Consider the following 16,457-nt stretch of genomic DNA (forward strand, 5'->3'; position numbering starts at 1 on the left):
ACAGACTCGCCATTCAACAGCAAGAAGAAAACCAGTATTAAAAAGGGGAAAGAGAAAAATTAAATCATCCAGACAGGATTCGGGATTGCTCAGCAGGGCTGGTGGCCTCTATCAGGAAGAGAAAGTTGAACATCAGGTGGAAGAAAGAGCAGTTTTGTCCTACTTCCAAACTCTCCCCCAGTTTTCCTTTTAAAATTTGGCTGATCAGTTACCATGAAACGTATGGATGGAGACAGGGGTTTCCTTGTGCATTTGTTGCTTCAGTCACCTTCCCTAGAAAAATGTCTCCCTCCAATTGCAAAACGCAGAAAGCTTCCTGCAGTAGCATTCATACTGTTCTCACCCCTACAGAGCAATGATCTGAATATTGTTCGCCTAAAACTTAAAAGAATGTTTAGTAAGTTTATCGTTATTGTGAATCTGATTGTCATTCATTCAGCATCGTGACCCATCTGGATAGTTGGTTATGTAGGGATTGAGGAAAGAAGGAAAGGGAATTTTCTCTTCCAATCTCATGTATTTACAAGCACCGGAATCAAGCAAATTGCCCTTTGTTTATATGACAATTAACATCTTTGGAAAAAAAGAAAACCCCACTGTTCTCATTTAAGCTTACTGACTAACCCTTCCTGCCAGAACAGTAGAACTGAAAGTTTAAAAGATTTGATTTCTGGAAACCTAAGGAGACCTCAATGCCCTGAAATAAATAGGTAAGATCAGGACAGGATTTTAAGCATTCCTAAAATGTGGCCAAGCTCTGTAGCGCCAAGAAATTCAAATTACTAGTCATCTTGTAATAATACATAATATCTTTCTAGGATGGATTCATTATATTTATGATCCTAACCGGGTGACTGCTTCTGGAGACACACTTTTAATCCAGCTATAGTTGAAATCAAATTAAGCCATTCGAAAGGACAGCACCAACCACGCAAATCATTGAAAAAAGAAAAATGCCCCCTATTTCTTCTACTTCTCCCATGGTTTGCAGGTTTCCATCCAAAACTGAGCCAATCCTGGGTCGTAAGGAAAATCCCTTTCTGGCAATTCTGCCTTTATACTCTTTCCCGTTTAAGCACAATTTCAAGTTGAGAAAAAACCTGTAGGGAGAAAAAGAAAAAAGGAGCTTTCTCCCCAGTCACTACTCCTCTTGCCCATTCCGGGAATGCCGTCTGCATTGACGTTTATTTCGTTTGGCTTCTTCAGTAGTTTTGTTTAGGGAAGTGTAGCATGAGAATCCGTGTGAGCACAGAATTGTCAGAAGGGTTAAAAACAGCAAAGAAAGAGCGCCATAAAATATAAACCCAAGGAGATGTGCCGAGATCCCCGCTGGAGGATAGTTTCCTAGCATCCATAAAGCCTAAAATAATAAGAGTAATCATTCCATAAAGGGCAGCTTTCTGTTTCTCCAATAGCAAAAGGGTTGGTTCCAAAGCCCACTTAAGAGAGTGATTTATCAGCGGCTCCTGCTGTTGTTCGGATGGCTGTTTAGTTTTCTGCAGATCGCTGTGAGTGGGATGTGTTAAATGCAGGAGCCAGAGGGAAGCTTGCATGAAACTCCCAAGGTGTCTCTGCTGGTAATAAAAACCCTCATTTACTCAGTCAGAGGGAGCCTGCCTATTGCTATTAGCCCAGCCTGACACCATGAGTCACAGTGGGAAATCATCCACCCTCATCTCATTTCCCTGGGATGTTAGAAAAGCTTATAACTTTTGATATGTATGCTGAGAGCTCGCAATAAATCAACCACGGTAATGCTCACCAAATGCTCTCGTTACCGGCTCTGGGTTGCAAGTTGCTCTGTGAGATCTCCAGACAGTTTTCTGCAACTGATCTGCTGGATGAATTTATTTATTTTTTGGTCCCCCTTCATCAAAGAGCTAAGAAATGTCTCATACAATTTTCACTAGAAGAAAGGAGCTTCGTTCTCCTGAATCACAGGGAAGGCTGAACATTTAGGCAGCCAGGAGAGCAGAGGGAGGAGAATCTGCATTTTTATTGAGCTCATTCCATATCTCTCTCTATATCCAAATAGGGACATACCTCGTATATAGTGCTTCTGTTGGCCAGCTGGGGGAGTTCAACTGGTGCTGGACATACAGGAAATAGAAAACAGTTGTGTTTCATTATGGAAATATTTGTTAATATGAAGAAAATATAGAATTCTCCAGAGAATTCTAGTTTCCTGTGTTCCTGATGGGGCACTACAAAGCCTAGTTAAGATCTATCTTAAAGAAAAGTCTTGACTTTCAAAGCTAGCATTATACAGAAGGACACTGTGGATTTTCTTAGTGTAAACGTGTAAACTAAGAGATTAAATGTGGCTTGTTAAAAGATTGAGAATCAGAGACTATTATTTTTAAAATGGTTAATGATGTTTCTTTGCTCAGTGTCACTCCAATTTTGTTGGATTACACTTAATATTTCTCTTTGAATAACTGGAGACAAAGGCTATTTTATCTGCAGGAGGTCATTAGCTGACAATTTTCTTCATCTTATTCTATTCTTAACATGGAGTAGGTGGCAGATTATTGTTCAGTTTATAGATGGAATTTGAGGCCACCACATAATTATTTGCTCAGGTTCCCATGCTGCTACTTCATTTATTATCAAAATGCAATTTCTGACTTAAAATAAACCAAGCCGCATACATGTTCATGTACGTCGAGTGTCGTGGCCGGCCAGTGGAGCTGGCAGCAGAGTCGGACAGTGAGGAGATCGGGGAGGAGTAAGGGCCAGTCCTGGAGGCTGGGGAAAGCTTGGACGAGGGCTCTGGGTCGCAGGCAGGGATGGCGCCGAGGCCGCCTGGCAGGGATCAGGTGCCGACGGAGATAGATAGGAGTGAGGCAGAGGAACATCTGGAGCCTGTTCCCAGTGTGCGCGTGCACCGAGCTTCCAGAAGAACAAGTCAGAAAACAAGGGCGACTTGGGAGTAAAGTCACAGGTGGAAGGTGAATGCCCCCCCCCATAGGAAATAAAAGAGGAGCGAAAGGGGAGTGGGGAACAATTTGTTTGTTCGGTTGTTAGATTCGTTTTCAGGAGTGTGAAAATCTGTCTGTGAATCTCAGAGACTCTGTGCCCAGAGTCTTTTCTTGCACAGCACCTCATTTGGCAAATATTTACACCGCAGTTTTCCAAGACAGATAAGGTCTGTCGTAATTACTCTTTTGAAAGAAGGTTTGCCAGGCCTTGGCTGAGTGTGAACGAGAGGCAGCCACATTCCTTTAATAAAAGGGGTTTTGTCGGCACCAGGACTCTGCTTCCTGCCTTTTGGGGGAAGCCTCGCTCAGAACACATTTGCGTGCAATATACATACACATAATGGTGTGTGCATTTTATAGGTGTATGTCTGTAGCTGTATATATTTCCCATTGCAGTGTATTGCAGTGGCTACATTTTTACAGATGGAAAGAGCCTTTTGCTCAGTAGCCCAAGGCAAGTTATTGGTGTGACAGACCAATGCTCGGATCCAACACAGCGAAATCAAGCTGTAGTTTCATGTTAATGATAAAGTGGGGGTGGGGAGCGAGGAGGGTATATTTGTTTTAATACGATTGTCCTGAGATTTATATACACAGTTTATTTATTATTGTCACTGTGTTATCAAATGTTCACAGGGAACCGCTGTTAACAAGTCCTAACAGTTTATGCTCACTAGAGAGTGTTTTTCAACCTTTTTTGTGCAAAGGCACACTTTTTTCATGAAAAAAATCACGAGGCACACCACCATTAGAAAATGTTAAAAAAAGTTTAACTCTGTGCCTATATTGACTATATATAAAGTAATTCTCCCACGGCACACCTTACACTATGTCACGGCACACTAGTGTGCCGCGGCACAGTGGTTGAAAAACACTGCACTAGAGAGTGCTTGGTGTATGTGGGTGTATTTGTGTGTGTATATATATATAAAAACCTGTTACATATGACAATTTCATTGAGGAACATGTCCCTCCCATCCTCAAGATTTGCCTATTGTTCCCTGGTATAATCTTTTTGTTATTCTTTTCTTAAACTTCAAATTGTTTCAGCAATTGCAAAATATGGGGATCTGTACACTTGTGACATGAAAACAATTCTCAGAGTTAAATATGTTGCCCATTGTCTCGGGGCAAATAATACGATGTGCCTGTCTAGAGATCTTTTTCATTAACAACATGGTGGTCTGATTATTTAGTTGTTTGCACACATGTTTTGAGAATAAAGTGTGTTCTTTGGGAGGAACAAGAGAACATGCATCCCTCAAAATATTCACGCAAAACCTGTGTGAAGCAGTTTTTATGGTATTTCATGCACACCATTCATGTTTCACAATATGCCGGGCAAATATCACACTCATCAGTGCACTACCTCCATTTGAATGAAATGAATCCAACCTTCAACCTGAATCTTTGAATGGAATTTGTTGGAAAGCTTTGAATTACTCTGGAGGGTTAAAAGCAATTTGGAATTTCATAGAATCAGGAAGTTGGAAAGGACATTGTGGGAAACTGAATTCATCCCTCAATGCAAAGAATGAATCGTAATTAATGTTTCCGTAACATCTGACTGTCCAGCCCTTATTGAATTCTTCCATGGAACAGAAACCCGCCCCTTTCCTTGGTAATCAGCTCTACTGTCAAACTGCTCTTCCTCTTAGATAATAATATACCAGTAATACTCTTTCTTGGTTTTCATCAATTCAAAGATGATAATATTTGTCTATTCATAGACTGGACAAGGTATTGAACAGTAAAATGTGTTAGCTGATGTTAGCCTGTGCAGCTGCCAATGAATTTCATCATCATCTCTACAAACTCTCCTTGTGAAAGTGCCTGGAGAAATTCTGCTCTTCTATTTATTTCTCAGTCTCCTGTTAGAATTGCTTAGGCAGGTTCACCTGCAGAGATAGCAAGAGGTTTAGAATAATTTCTACTACTTTTTTTTAAAAAAAAGTTTGGTTTCCGCTTTTTTTTGTATAATCCTTGGAATTTCCACAAATTCATGTATTTCATTGTTGTCCCTTAACTCAGTCGTGCAAATGATCTGCAGTATAATTCCTGTTAATCTCTGTAGTAAATTAATCATGTTTGTAGTGGAGGCAAACTCTTTTGTAAGAGTTAGCTCAACTTTAAACAGTTAAACATTTTTATTTAAAAGTTGGGCTAGGACATTTTCTGCATTTTTATAAGCTCTTTGTTGGACACTTTGGAGATAGCAGTACTGTCCTTTCATTATTTTTATTTTATCTTTCCCGAAAGACATAATTGAAGTGGTGGTGGGACATATTTCAGAAGCTTTTTATTATAAAACTCTTTCATCTATCCAGATGACACTTTGTTCAGTAAAGGATCCACCTGCTATTTTCATCCCATTCTGCTCAAAGTTGAAATAGTTGCAGTTATTTTGACATTTTATAGGCTATGGTTGAATATTTTGTTGAATCAAATCTTCAATTGGATTATATCAAATCTTTACGCCTTCAAATCTCAATTATGAATCAAATTTCAGCCGATTCGCACACCTCTGATGTTTATGCCATTATCCAACTACCTTTTGCCCATGGTTTGATCCAAACCATGTAACAGTATGATATATTGTGCTTGTGGTGTAGAAATATCAAAAGTCAGTTTATCTCAGGAAAATGGGTTATATTTAATCGAATAAGAAAAAAAAATTACTGTCAGCTCCTGTGCTTTCAGGAGCTCAGGGCTGCCATTCCGTTGGTGGGGAGAGTCATGACCAAGGCTTTTCGGGACTTGGATTGCTGCTGTCAATTAGGGCTCTTTCGTAAACCTGACACCACCCTTGTTTCCCTGCCGTGCCAAGAGCTTGAAGGACCTTTGCATCCTGCAGTGACTTTCATGCGGACTGGCACCAGTGCAGGCGTGGGAATGTAAACCAGCATGGTCTGTCACGTCATCAGAGTATCTTAGGTGTATTGCGTGCAGATATAGGGGAGGGCAGGCGAATGGAGGGCGGAACGGAGGAGGGTTTAAATGGGGGAGGGAAGTACGGAATTACAGGCTTGACTTTAATTCACTCGTGTTTTGCACTGTGTGTTTGTTGGAAGTACCAGAAGAGGCTCATAAAGATTACATTTACTACGAACTATCTGCTTAGTCTTCTTGTTCGTTTTCTTTGCCTGAACGCAACCTGACAATTATGACATTAGATAAGAAAAGGAAACATTGCTAAAAGTTCTAGTATTTTCACAATGCTTCTTCATTATTTTCTTTGCAACAAAATTCCTTCTTTCCACTCCATTCATATCACCTCATGTGTCGCCTCTGCTATTTCTTAAACTTCTTCACCTCTGTTTTCCGGGATTTCACTAACTTTGCTTTTCCATCTCAATAAGTTCACTTTTCCTACCTGTGTCTGTTTTGAAGTCAATAGTCACTCTCTCTCTCACCAAACCATCTCAATGCATCTCTTTCTCCACTCACTTCTGTTCCTAGTCCACATTAATTCAGCATTTACTCCGTCCTAACCTTATCACATCTAGTTTCATCACATATGCCTGTTAAGTATCCCACTCCCACCTTCTTCAGCTTCTCCTGGCATACTCAATTCTCACTTGCACATAACAAAATGAGCTGAAGAACATTATTATACAGAGCAATTGTTGCTTCAATTGATAAATATTCATTTCTTGCAGAAAAAATCACATAATGCTGCTTTTTTCTTAGTGTTCGCACATCTTTTTTCTCATATTTTTCATCTTTAGTAAGCATTCTACCAAGTATAAAACTCATCCACTTGCTCTAGTTTTTCTCAATGTATCTGCAACTTGTAATTTATTCACTTCATTTTTCTTGTCAAAAACAACTACTTTGGTCTTTAATAATTTTTTTAGAGTCATATAGCTTGTTGCATCATACAAACAATCGGACCTCTGCAGCAAAATCATTGGGGATTTGTTGCTCAGACATATATCCACAACCCACAAGTAGTTCTTATACTCTTATCCATAAGTACATTAAAAAATCAATGAGGCGTCTTATCCTAGTTCAATGAGGAACCAACCGTTCAGTTTATTCTCACGTGGCCTTTGCTTCCCTAATACTTCTTATATTGCAGTCATAAAATATACTGTAACTTAATATTCGTGTAAAACATTCCGTACTTTGAGTCAATTGACTTTATCATACACTTTCTCTAATTAGCATATAATAAACGTTGTTACCTTAATAGCACTTTGGCTCATATGCTGCTCCACAGTGCTTTACAGCTCTCTCTAAGCAGTTTACAGTGTCAGCATTTTATATTTCCCCCAACAAGCTGGGTCCTCCCTTTACCGACCTGGGAAAGATGGAAGGTTGAGTCAACCTTGAGCTGGTCAGGATCAAACTCCTGGCTGTGGGCAAAGTTAGCCTGCAATTCTGCATTTTAACCATTGCACCACGATGGCCTTTAGTGTGTTTTTCAGTTGACTTACAGTTACAGTTTTACAGACACACAATGTACTTATTTTTCCATCATTCATTTCAAGGATACGTTAATGTTCTTTACAATATAATCTTGTTATTTTCCAAGTCACAATCCATAAGCCATTATTATCATGAGAAGAGCTTTACTGATTTTGGTCAACTGAAGCTTTCACACAATACGTAGAAAACTAGGTTGTAGCCTTGTTAATGTCTGTGCCACAATAAATGTTTTCTGCTGAAGATCTAAGACACGTTTAAGAATCTAAGGATCTAAAATATGCTAAAAATTAAACACATTTGGACCTGCATACAGGGATTTCTTTGGAGCAGGTAAACGATGTGGAAAACTTGGACAAAGCTAAGCCATCAAAGCCCACCGCTTTATGCATGAGAAAGTGGAGGAACTTAATTTCCTCACCACACCCAGCATTTTGCTGTTGCTGTTGTTTGGATCTCCCTTAAAATATTGTGTGAACCTGGTCAGTTCCCAGAACCTTCAGAACTTTATCAGAGAACATTTATTGGATAAAATGTTATATTTTAAAGCTGTCTCCAAGGAAGTCAGTGATCAGACTCTACAGACAACAATGTTAGGAAATGGGAGCTCTGCTTTTTGTCCTCATTAAAATCCAGATTTCTGCCTCTTCCCTCAGATACGAAACAAAAAATAATCATTGTAAAATTTGGGAACCAAAAGAGTTTTAAATCATTGTATAAAGCTATAAATTGTCATCTATTTTCAGAACAGGCACTTTTGACACGACTTCAACTTCAACGTTCACTGCAGGTATCAATTGTGATCTAGGAATCAATGAATGTTTGTCAGAGCCTTGTCTGAATGATGGAACCTGTCATGATACCCTAGGTCAGTGTTTCTCAACCTTGGTGACTTTAAGTCCTGTGGACTTCAACTCCCAGAATTCCCCAGCCAGCTATGCTGGCTGGGGGATTCTAGGAGTTGAAGTCCATAGGACCTAAAGTCACCAAGGTTGAGAAACACTGACCTAGGTGGCTATTCCTGCACACTTGGCTTCCTTGGTGATCCCTGTGCCATCAACCATGAGGTCAACCATGCCTCAATGAAGGGCAGTGCATAGAGCCAAGGTGGCGCAGTGGTTAAATGCAGCACTGCAGGCTACTGCTAGATCAGCAGGTCAGCGGTTCAAATCTCACCGGCTCAGGGTTGACTCAGCCTTCCATCCTTCCGAGGTGGGTAAAATGAGGACCCAGATTGTTGGGGGCAATATGCTGACTCTCTGTAAACCGCTTAGAGAGGCCTGAAAGGCCTATGAAGCGGTATATAAGTCTACTGCTATTGCTATAAGGGCAGTGCATAGACTCTGTTAACGGCTATTCCCTCTCACCTTCTGGATGACTTGCTTACAACAGATGTCAAGTCCTTGTTTTTTGTTCCACCTAACTTTCTGAAAACACCTGTAGGTCATACAGATAAACATGTGGATTGTGTGACATTGATTCACTAACTGCAGCTGGAATTTGGATGAGTTAGAAAATGCAGATAGTCTGATAAAATGGAACTTACAACCGTTCTTTTAAGGGGCCGTTCAAAATTACGACAGCGCTGGAAAAAGTAACGTATGACCATTTTTCATACTTACAACTGTTGCTGCATCCCCATGGCTGCATGATCCAAATTATTCAGATGTGAGACAGCTGACTCATATTTATGATTGCAGCGTCCTGGGGTCACGTGATCACCTTTTGCAACCTTCTGGCAAGCAAAATCAAGGAGGATTCACTTAACACTTATGCTACTAACTTAACAACTGCAGTGATTCTCTTAACAATTGGTCCTAAAAGGTCCTAAAATGGGGCAGATTTTGAGCTCAATTGTGATTGTAAGTCAAGGACTACCTATATAGCCAGAAACCAAACCAAACCCCAAACTAACTTTATTCTTATTTCAATAGTTTAGTATTTAAGATCCATTTTATCTATTTTAGATTTATAATTTAGACCCAACGGTTTAGTTCATTAAGTCTCTTTCAGTTTGAACATGGATTATTTCATCATATTTTCAATGTTATCAATGTTACAATGAATATTAGTTGACTTTGTAATATTTATATATTATGTAACACAGGAAACATTCTCATGAGTTACTTAATAAATCAAACTCTGAAACCTTTGCATCAGACAAGAAGCAATTGGGTCTAACAACAGGGAGGGGGGAAAGATTGAGTTTAGGCTACAATCATGAAATTGGAATCATCAATAGGGAAAGGCATAAACTGGGATGAAGTAGGCCAGCTGCAGATGTCACAAAGGCAACAACTGTCTCAACTTCACTGAACTTGAAAACCCCTGGGGGGACTGGACTAAGAAATGTCAGCACTGTAGTTTAGACTCAACAGCTGTTATGAAAGGAGATAGTAAGAGAACCACTTCCATACAGCCATCTGGAGGACAATATGGATGTGTCCATGAAATCAACAGGACCTGGGTTCAACTCAAAAGAAACTTTAGTAAGGCTGTGCACTGATCCAGTTTCGAAGGAGAAAAGGTGATTCTGAGTATGAGGGTACGTACCTAAATACTTATTTTCCTGGTATTGCATAGCAGAAGCTGCATCACTCCCAGAATAGATCTAGGATTTGTTGAAAGGTGTGACGCAACAGAACCTTCATGCTTGGAAATTTCCCCCCTTTTGAATGGTGCTACTCTTGACTTCATCTTAGGCAGTGGTGAAATTCATTTTTTTTTACTACTGGTTCTATGGCTTGGTGGGCGTGGCAGGGGAAGGATACTCCAAAATCTCCATTCCCTCCCCACTCCTGGGACCAGCCAGAGGTGGCATTTGCCGGCACTCTGAACTACTCAAACTTTCCACTATCGGTTCTCCAGAACATGTCAGAACCTGCTGGATTTCACCTCTGATCTTAGGCATCATACAGATTTCAAGTTAAAAAAAAAACCCAAATGTACAATCATGGATTGCTGAACTTTGGAAAAATGAATTCTAGTATAATAGTTACAGCTTGTTGTTTGTAACTGCCTAAAATCTTAGGATTTTCTACCAGATTTTTTAAATATTGAGAAATATTTAAACCTGTACTATACCACTTGTAGGCTGTAATTACTACAGCCCAAATTCCCAAACTTTTGTATACCCCATCTATTAATGAATATGGAAGCTTTCCAAAATAGCTGCATTAAAAATATATATTGCTGCTTTATAATCAAGGACACATTTTAAATTGGAATAATCAAGGCACATTGAAATCAAAACCTGATTTCCCATCGTTTTCCTCCACTTTGTTTCATGTCTTTCTCTAATATTGCATTGCACAAACCTGAAATTTCCCCTAATGATTCCTTTCCTTCTCTTCCTCTTGCGTGTGGGAGGGTGCTTGTCTGTGTACCAATTAATGACACAAGTAAGGAGGACCTCAAAATAGAAATGATGGTTTTAATAAAGGTGGGGTCCCATTGGGAATCCAAGCCTCAAAATGTAAATCAGGGCATTGTCCTATCAACACAGACCAGACATCGCACTGAGATAAGGTACCCTTTTCTAGTTATATTAAAAAGTAGGTTTTGTTTATGCTGCTGTACGAGGGAGATAATCAAGTTGTCTACGGAAGTGATGGTTCTGGTGAGAAGGGTTTCTGCTCTTAGCAGATTAAAAAAATGTAGCTTTATACAAGCGCTCAAGGATTCTCAAAAATCCAAATTGTTTTGTTATTTTCTTTGGCAGAGCAATTTTGGAATCCAGATGGTAGGTAGAAGATTATTTTTTTAAAAAAAATATAACATGCTGGAAGAGATTCCATGGCCAATTTTTGGGGGGGTCTTTCAATGAGCCCGTAATCCCTTGCATCGGGGTGGAATCGGGGCAACTGAATGGAGCTGGGTGTCTACTGGCCAGTTGCCCTTCCTGTTGCCATTGCAGAGTTCGCAGCCAATATTTTACTCATTGTGCCCAGAGAGAGAAATATCTGCTGCTACCTAGGATCGAACTCACAGCTGATTCCGAGGCAAGAGACCCACCTCTAGGCCTCTGCACCACTCAGGTTCCATGCACAATGCAGATATTGAAATAAAACTAATATAGTATCTTAGCTCCTTTGTTAAGTTTTTGGGAAGAGAAAGATGGACACTAGCAAGTTGTCCCTTTTGACCCATTCAGTATTTTAACTATTACGAATATTCTCCTTGATTGGTTTTGACTCATTCAACTAGTCCCCAAGTCCTCTGGTGAACCCATGCAGAAAATATCGAGCATTAATTGCAAAATAATAATAATAATAATGCACTGCAGCCAAGCACTCTAGAATATCTTATGGTGCTCTTTATTTGCAGATGTTCTCTGTATGTAGCAGGATGTTTCAACCGCTGTTCCAGAGAGTAATTTCTTCAGTATAACTTCATCTATCTTTAATAGCTTTGCACAACTACAATACAAAGTACATGACATAGTTCAGTTCTGCTACTTGCAAGCGTCTGTGTGTTTTTGTTCTGCAACAATTAAAAACTGTATCACACTTAATTATAACCATGCTAATGTTTATGCAAGGAGCAGACAGACTATAATACCACATAAATTCAGTGGAATTGCACATGCACACGTACACGATACAACGCAAAACATAGCTATTCCGAGAAAGCCAAGTTAATAGGATACAAATAATCATAGCTTGGCGAATAACTATTTCTTAAATCCTAAAAGGCTTTGTTTAAGAAAACAGTTTTGTCTGATCTGGTCCTCCATGTTTTTCAAATGTTTCAGTCCCAAAGCACTCAAATGAACCACCCTCGTATTCCAAAGGATCCGTTGAACGAGCATTTTCAGTTAAATTAAGAAGTTTTCTTCCTGTCAATCTTTTCCTGAAGTCTGACCTACATCTATAATCTCCCACCCTGTCGCAGAAGAATATATATATATCCTACCTTAATTTTATGTACGGCAGCGTTATTGTTTTAATGAATATTCTTATGGAAATTGGAATAGATGAAAGCCCCAAATTGTCTCAGAGGAATTCTGGTAGAATTTCTTTCCTTTTCTATTTTTACTAGTCTCAGCAGCAGCTTTGCTTTCCGTCTGGTCTTGAAGTTGGATCAATGAAGAGGGTTTATGTTTGTAGATAATGAGATGCATATTCAGGAATATGCCCGGAAATACAAATATAAAAAATGAAACTAAAAAATAAAACTAGGATTCTCAGTTTCACTTCAGCTTTGAATGGCTAGTAAAAGATGGAAGAAGTTTCAGCTAAGCATTAAAGATGATTACGAAGAATCTCCCTTCGAAGCGACCCGTCACAGCCGTAGTGATAGGCAAAAGGAAAGAAGAAGAAGAAGAAAAGAAATGCAGGTTTCTCAGTGGAGGAAGAAATTAGCCAAAGAAAACAGGATTTTAAGAAGCAGCATTAATATCTTAGATGGGAAAATCTTCAGGGAAATGAGACTCTTGCTTTACCAATAAACAGCCATTAAAACAAGGGTGGGTACAAGGGTGCCACTTGGCTCCAGTGGTGGGTTATGACACCCCGATATGGGCGTACCGGTGCCTGCTGGGAGCACCAGGTGCCATTCTGGTACAGTGCTCTGGAGGCCCCACCCACCCACCCAAACGCTCCTTGCCACTATTTGAAGTTTTCAGGGCTTCCACACAGAGCCCACAGCACCTGCGGGATGCTCTGCCAAGCATCTGGAGTGTCGCGGAGGCGTCGCAGAGCATCACAGGTTATAAGTATGCATGTGCGTGTGTTCATGTGTTGGGCGCCCGGCCCCATCGCACCGTACCGGTTGCAACAGGATCCGGAACCCACCACTGGTTGGCTCTCTCCTTGATTAGTTTCCACCCATTGCTTCTTGTTCTGCCTTCAGGTGCCTTGGAGAATAGACTGAACCCTCTTCCTTGTGGCAGCCCCTGAGATATCGGAACACCACTTCAATAGCCTCTTCATGGAGCTAATAGGATTAGCCATCCATTAGTTGGGGAGCAACGTTTTCGACAGAAGACACCACATTATACATTGTCAACTCAGGCTGACAATGATGTTACTGACGTTACTGAAGCCATAGAACCTAAGCAAGATAGAACAGCTGTTCTACTTCCCAGAGGAGAAGTATCCTTGAGGAGCAATTGAATGGCTAGGGTGTGTCGGTGCTCCTTCTGGACTCCTGCTGAATGGGCAGGGGAAACCCAACTGGTATGACAGTTGCAGCCTTGCCTGTAGTTGGGTTGGTGGATCTTGTTATTATGCCCTCATGGCTGCTCATTTGGACTCCTGCAACACTCTCCAGGTGGGACCATCTTTGAGAACCATTTGGAGATTATACTGTTGGTACAAAATTCAGCAACCTGCCTATTAGCTACTACTGGGTGCTGTAAAGATATTATATTGTATCTTTGTTGTTAGTATTGCATTGCATGCCAGTAGGATTTGGGTGCAATTCAAAGGTCTGGTGCCATAAGGAAGTGTCCTTTGTATGTGACATATTTCCATCCAATTATGGCATACTCACATTGTATCACAAACAAATGCATACACAACGAATTTATTTTCTTCTTTTCTTAACTCCTCCTTGAGCTTCCTTTAAAGCCCTTCGCATAAGCTCTAATACCTTCACATTGTTGCTTCCAAAGTTACCATTAAAACCCCCAATCAGAAATAAGGGCAATAATATACAATTCTTTCTGTTGTTTCCAATGCCACAGGGCATGTAGGGTTCTCCCTGTGAAATAGACATCAATGAATGTAGCAGTAATCCATGTCTCTGCGGGAGTGAGTGCTTGGAATTGCCATGGTCAAATTGATATGGAAAAATCCCGGAACAGTGTTCAGCTACCATAAAGCATCAGGTTATGTGTGCCACTGTCCTGGATTCACAGGTGAGCCTCCAGTTCTGTCAATTCGGTGTGTTACACTTGTGTTATAATCAAAAGGTTCCCCCTGGTGGACAACTACTATCATGACTGAGAGTTGTTTCATTACTTCGAATGATGCTTCCATAGAGGAGACTCTTATACAAAGCAATGTTGCAAGAAAGAAATATTATACATACGATTGACAAGAAAGTTTCCCTTATGAGTGGCTATCACACATAGTGATGTACACTCAATTCTCTGTGAGTACGATATTGGTAAAGGGTATCTGTTGTATATGGCAATGGCATATTAGCTACTTCCTACAGTGGAATATTTTCCAAACACTTGGAAATAGAAAAAATCCCCCAAACATTTTCTGCTGTCTTAAATCAAGAAGTAAGTTGATTAATTCAATTTTTAGGCCCACAAACATTTTCACTGAAAGTCACTTTTATCATATTTGTAAATTTTTAGAACAAGAATCTTCAGGAATATGTCATTCTATTAAATTGCTTACATTTCGTATGTAAAGAGAGAAGCATGCCAATGGTTCATTCTTTAACAATGTTCACTGCATTTGTAATAATCATATCGTTTGTTCAGTTCTTTTTTCATTGAAATCATTTGAGGAAAGCTACATATTTCTTCAGGATTCTTATGGGCTTGAATAATGTGTTTGCGCGCATACAATCATCTATACAATGGACACTGGACAACAGAGCATGTTTTACATCAACCCTGTAAAGAAGATGCTGTACTCATAATTCCTCCTGTTACTAAACGCTTCCTTATCTTCAGGCATGTCCTGCTTTCCTTCATTCTGAATGTAGGAAAAGGCTTAGACTTCTGGGACAGAGCAGATGCTTTGGAAGTGCAAAGTTACTGATTTGATTTCCAAGTTGTGAAGTTTCCTCTGACAAACACGGAGAAATCCTGTTTGGTTACAGGCTGTATAGATGTTACTAAATTACTTCAAACGTAGGAAGTTTGAGCTAAGTCAGTTTCCTATTTTTTGCTATGAATTATCCATAGCATGGCATAACATATTACTACTATCGGTATTAGCATTCCTCCTTCCATAAGGATTTATACTGATATTTCAACTTTCATGGAAATCTTTCCACACTTGTGAAGGAAAACTACTTAACAGCAGGGAATCTCAGAAATTTTAAATCAATTAGTCCAGGAAGTTTGTGAGGTCTGAGGATTTGCCTTGTTGATTTCACGAATCAAGGCCTTCTGTGAAGCAGCCCAGGAACTCCTTTGAATTAATACTTCTGAAATATATCAGTACTAGTAAACAAACGTCTTTCAGCTGATCTGCTTTTGCCAGTCTTTGAATGAGAAGCTCCTGAGACATTTTCAGGCATTCTATCTTCCCAGGGAGGATCGGATCATGAGGAATCCCTTGGCAATGTTCTCTTTGACAAGAAGACTTGCTTTCTCTCTTGGCAAGCAGACTTGAGAGGTCTCTTGGCAATGTTTTTTCTGATATCAGCGGACCTTCAGCCATGCTATATTTTAAAGTTTTTTTTTTCAATCTACCCAAAATGGAATCTCCAACAGATTACACAAAAGTAAGCTAATAGCCCACTCAAACCTCTCAGTCTAGAGGTCAACACCAGGGATCTGCAGACAAAGAGGCTTTGATAATTGACTGAAGACGTTGACCTATTGCCAGAAGAGAGTTTGAAAGCCTGAGAGCTTCTGAGGGACACGAGTGATGGACAAGCCAAACACTACAGTGATGGTAGCAGTAATTCTCTCTATTTCACAGAGGGGCATAGAGGCTGCCTTCAGTATCAGACCACGAGGATCTGAAGACCAAGTGAATGCATCTATCAATAACCAGCTTTGAGATTGAGGTTGAGATTTGTTTTATTTATATGCCGCCCTATTCCCTGCGGGACTCAGGGCGGCGAACAACTCAAGCGGGAAAGGGAACACACAAGTACAAGACAAGACAAGCTTTTTTCTTCTGGCAATGACCACACATTAATAAGCTTTTTCCCCCTAACAATTCTTGCAGGATCAGTTATGTGTAGACTCGTATTGTTGTTGGTTGTTTTTATCATTTTTCAACAGATTGTTCAATCTGTGTGATAATTTTGAAATCAGTTGCCTTCCTTGACAGATGAATTTTAGGATTTGTTCAGAATGAATTCACCAATAGTTATGACGAGTGAGCTTACGCAAAGGTTCAAAAGTGC

General features: G+C 40.0%; 1 protein-coding gene across 1 annotated transcript in view; it reads left to right on the forward strand.

Moving 5' to 3' along the window:
• Positions 1 to 16,457, forward strand: part of CRB1 (crumbs cell polarity complex component 1) — a 113,999-nt gene that overhangs the window by 33,298 nt on the left and 64,244 nt on the right. The window lies entirely within an intron of this gene.

Source organism: Thamnophis sirtalis, unplaced genomic scaffold (genome assembly GCF_051295495.1).
Source record: "Thamnophis sirtalis isolate CommonGarterSnake01/CBP01778 unplaced genomic scaffold, rThaSir2_p1.2 scaffold_7, whole genome shotgun sequence".
Lineage (NCBI taxonomy): Eukaryota > Metazoa > Chordata > Lepidosauria > Squamata > Natricidae > Thamnophis > Thamnophis sirtalis.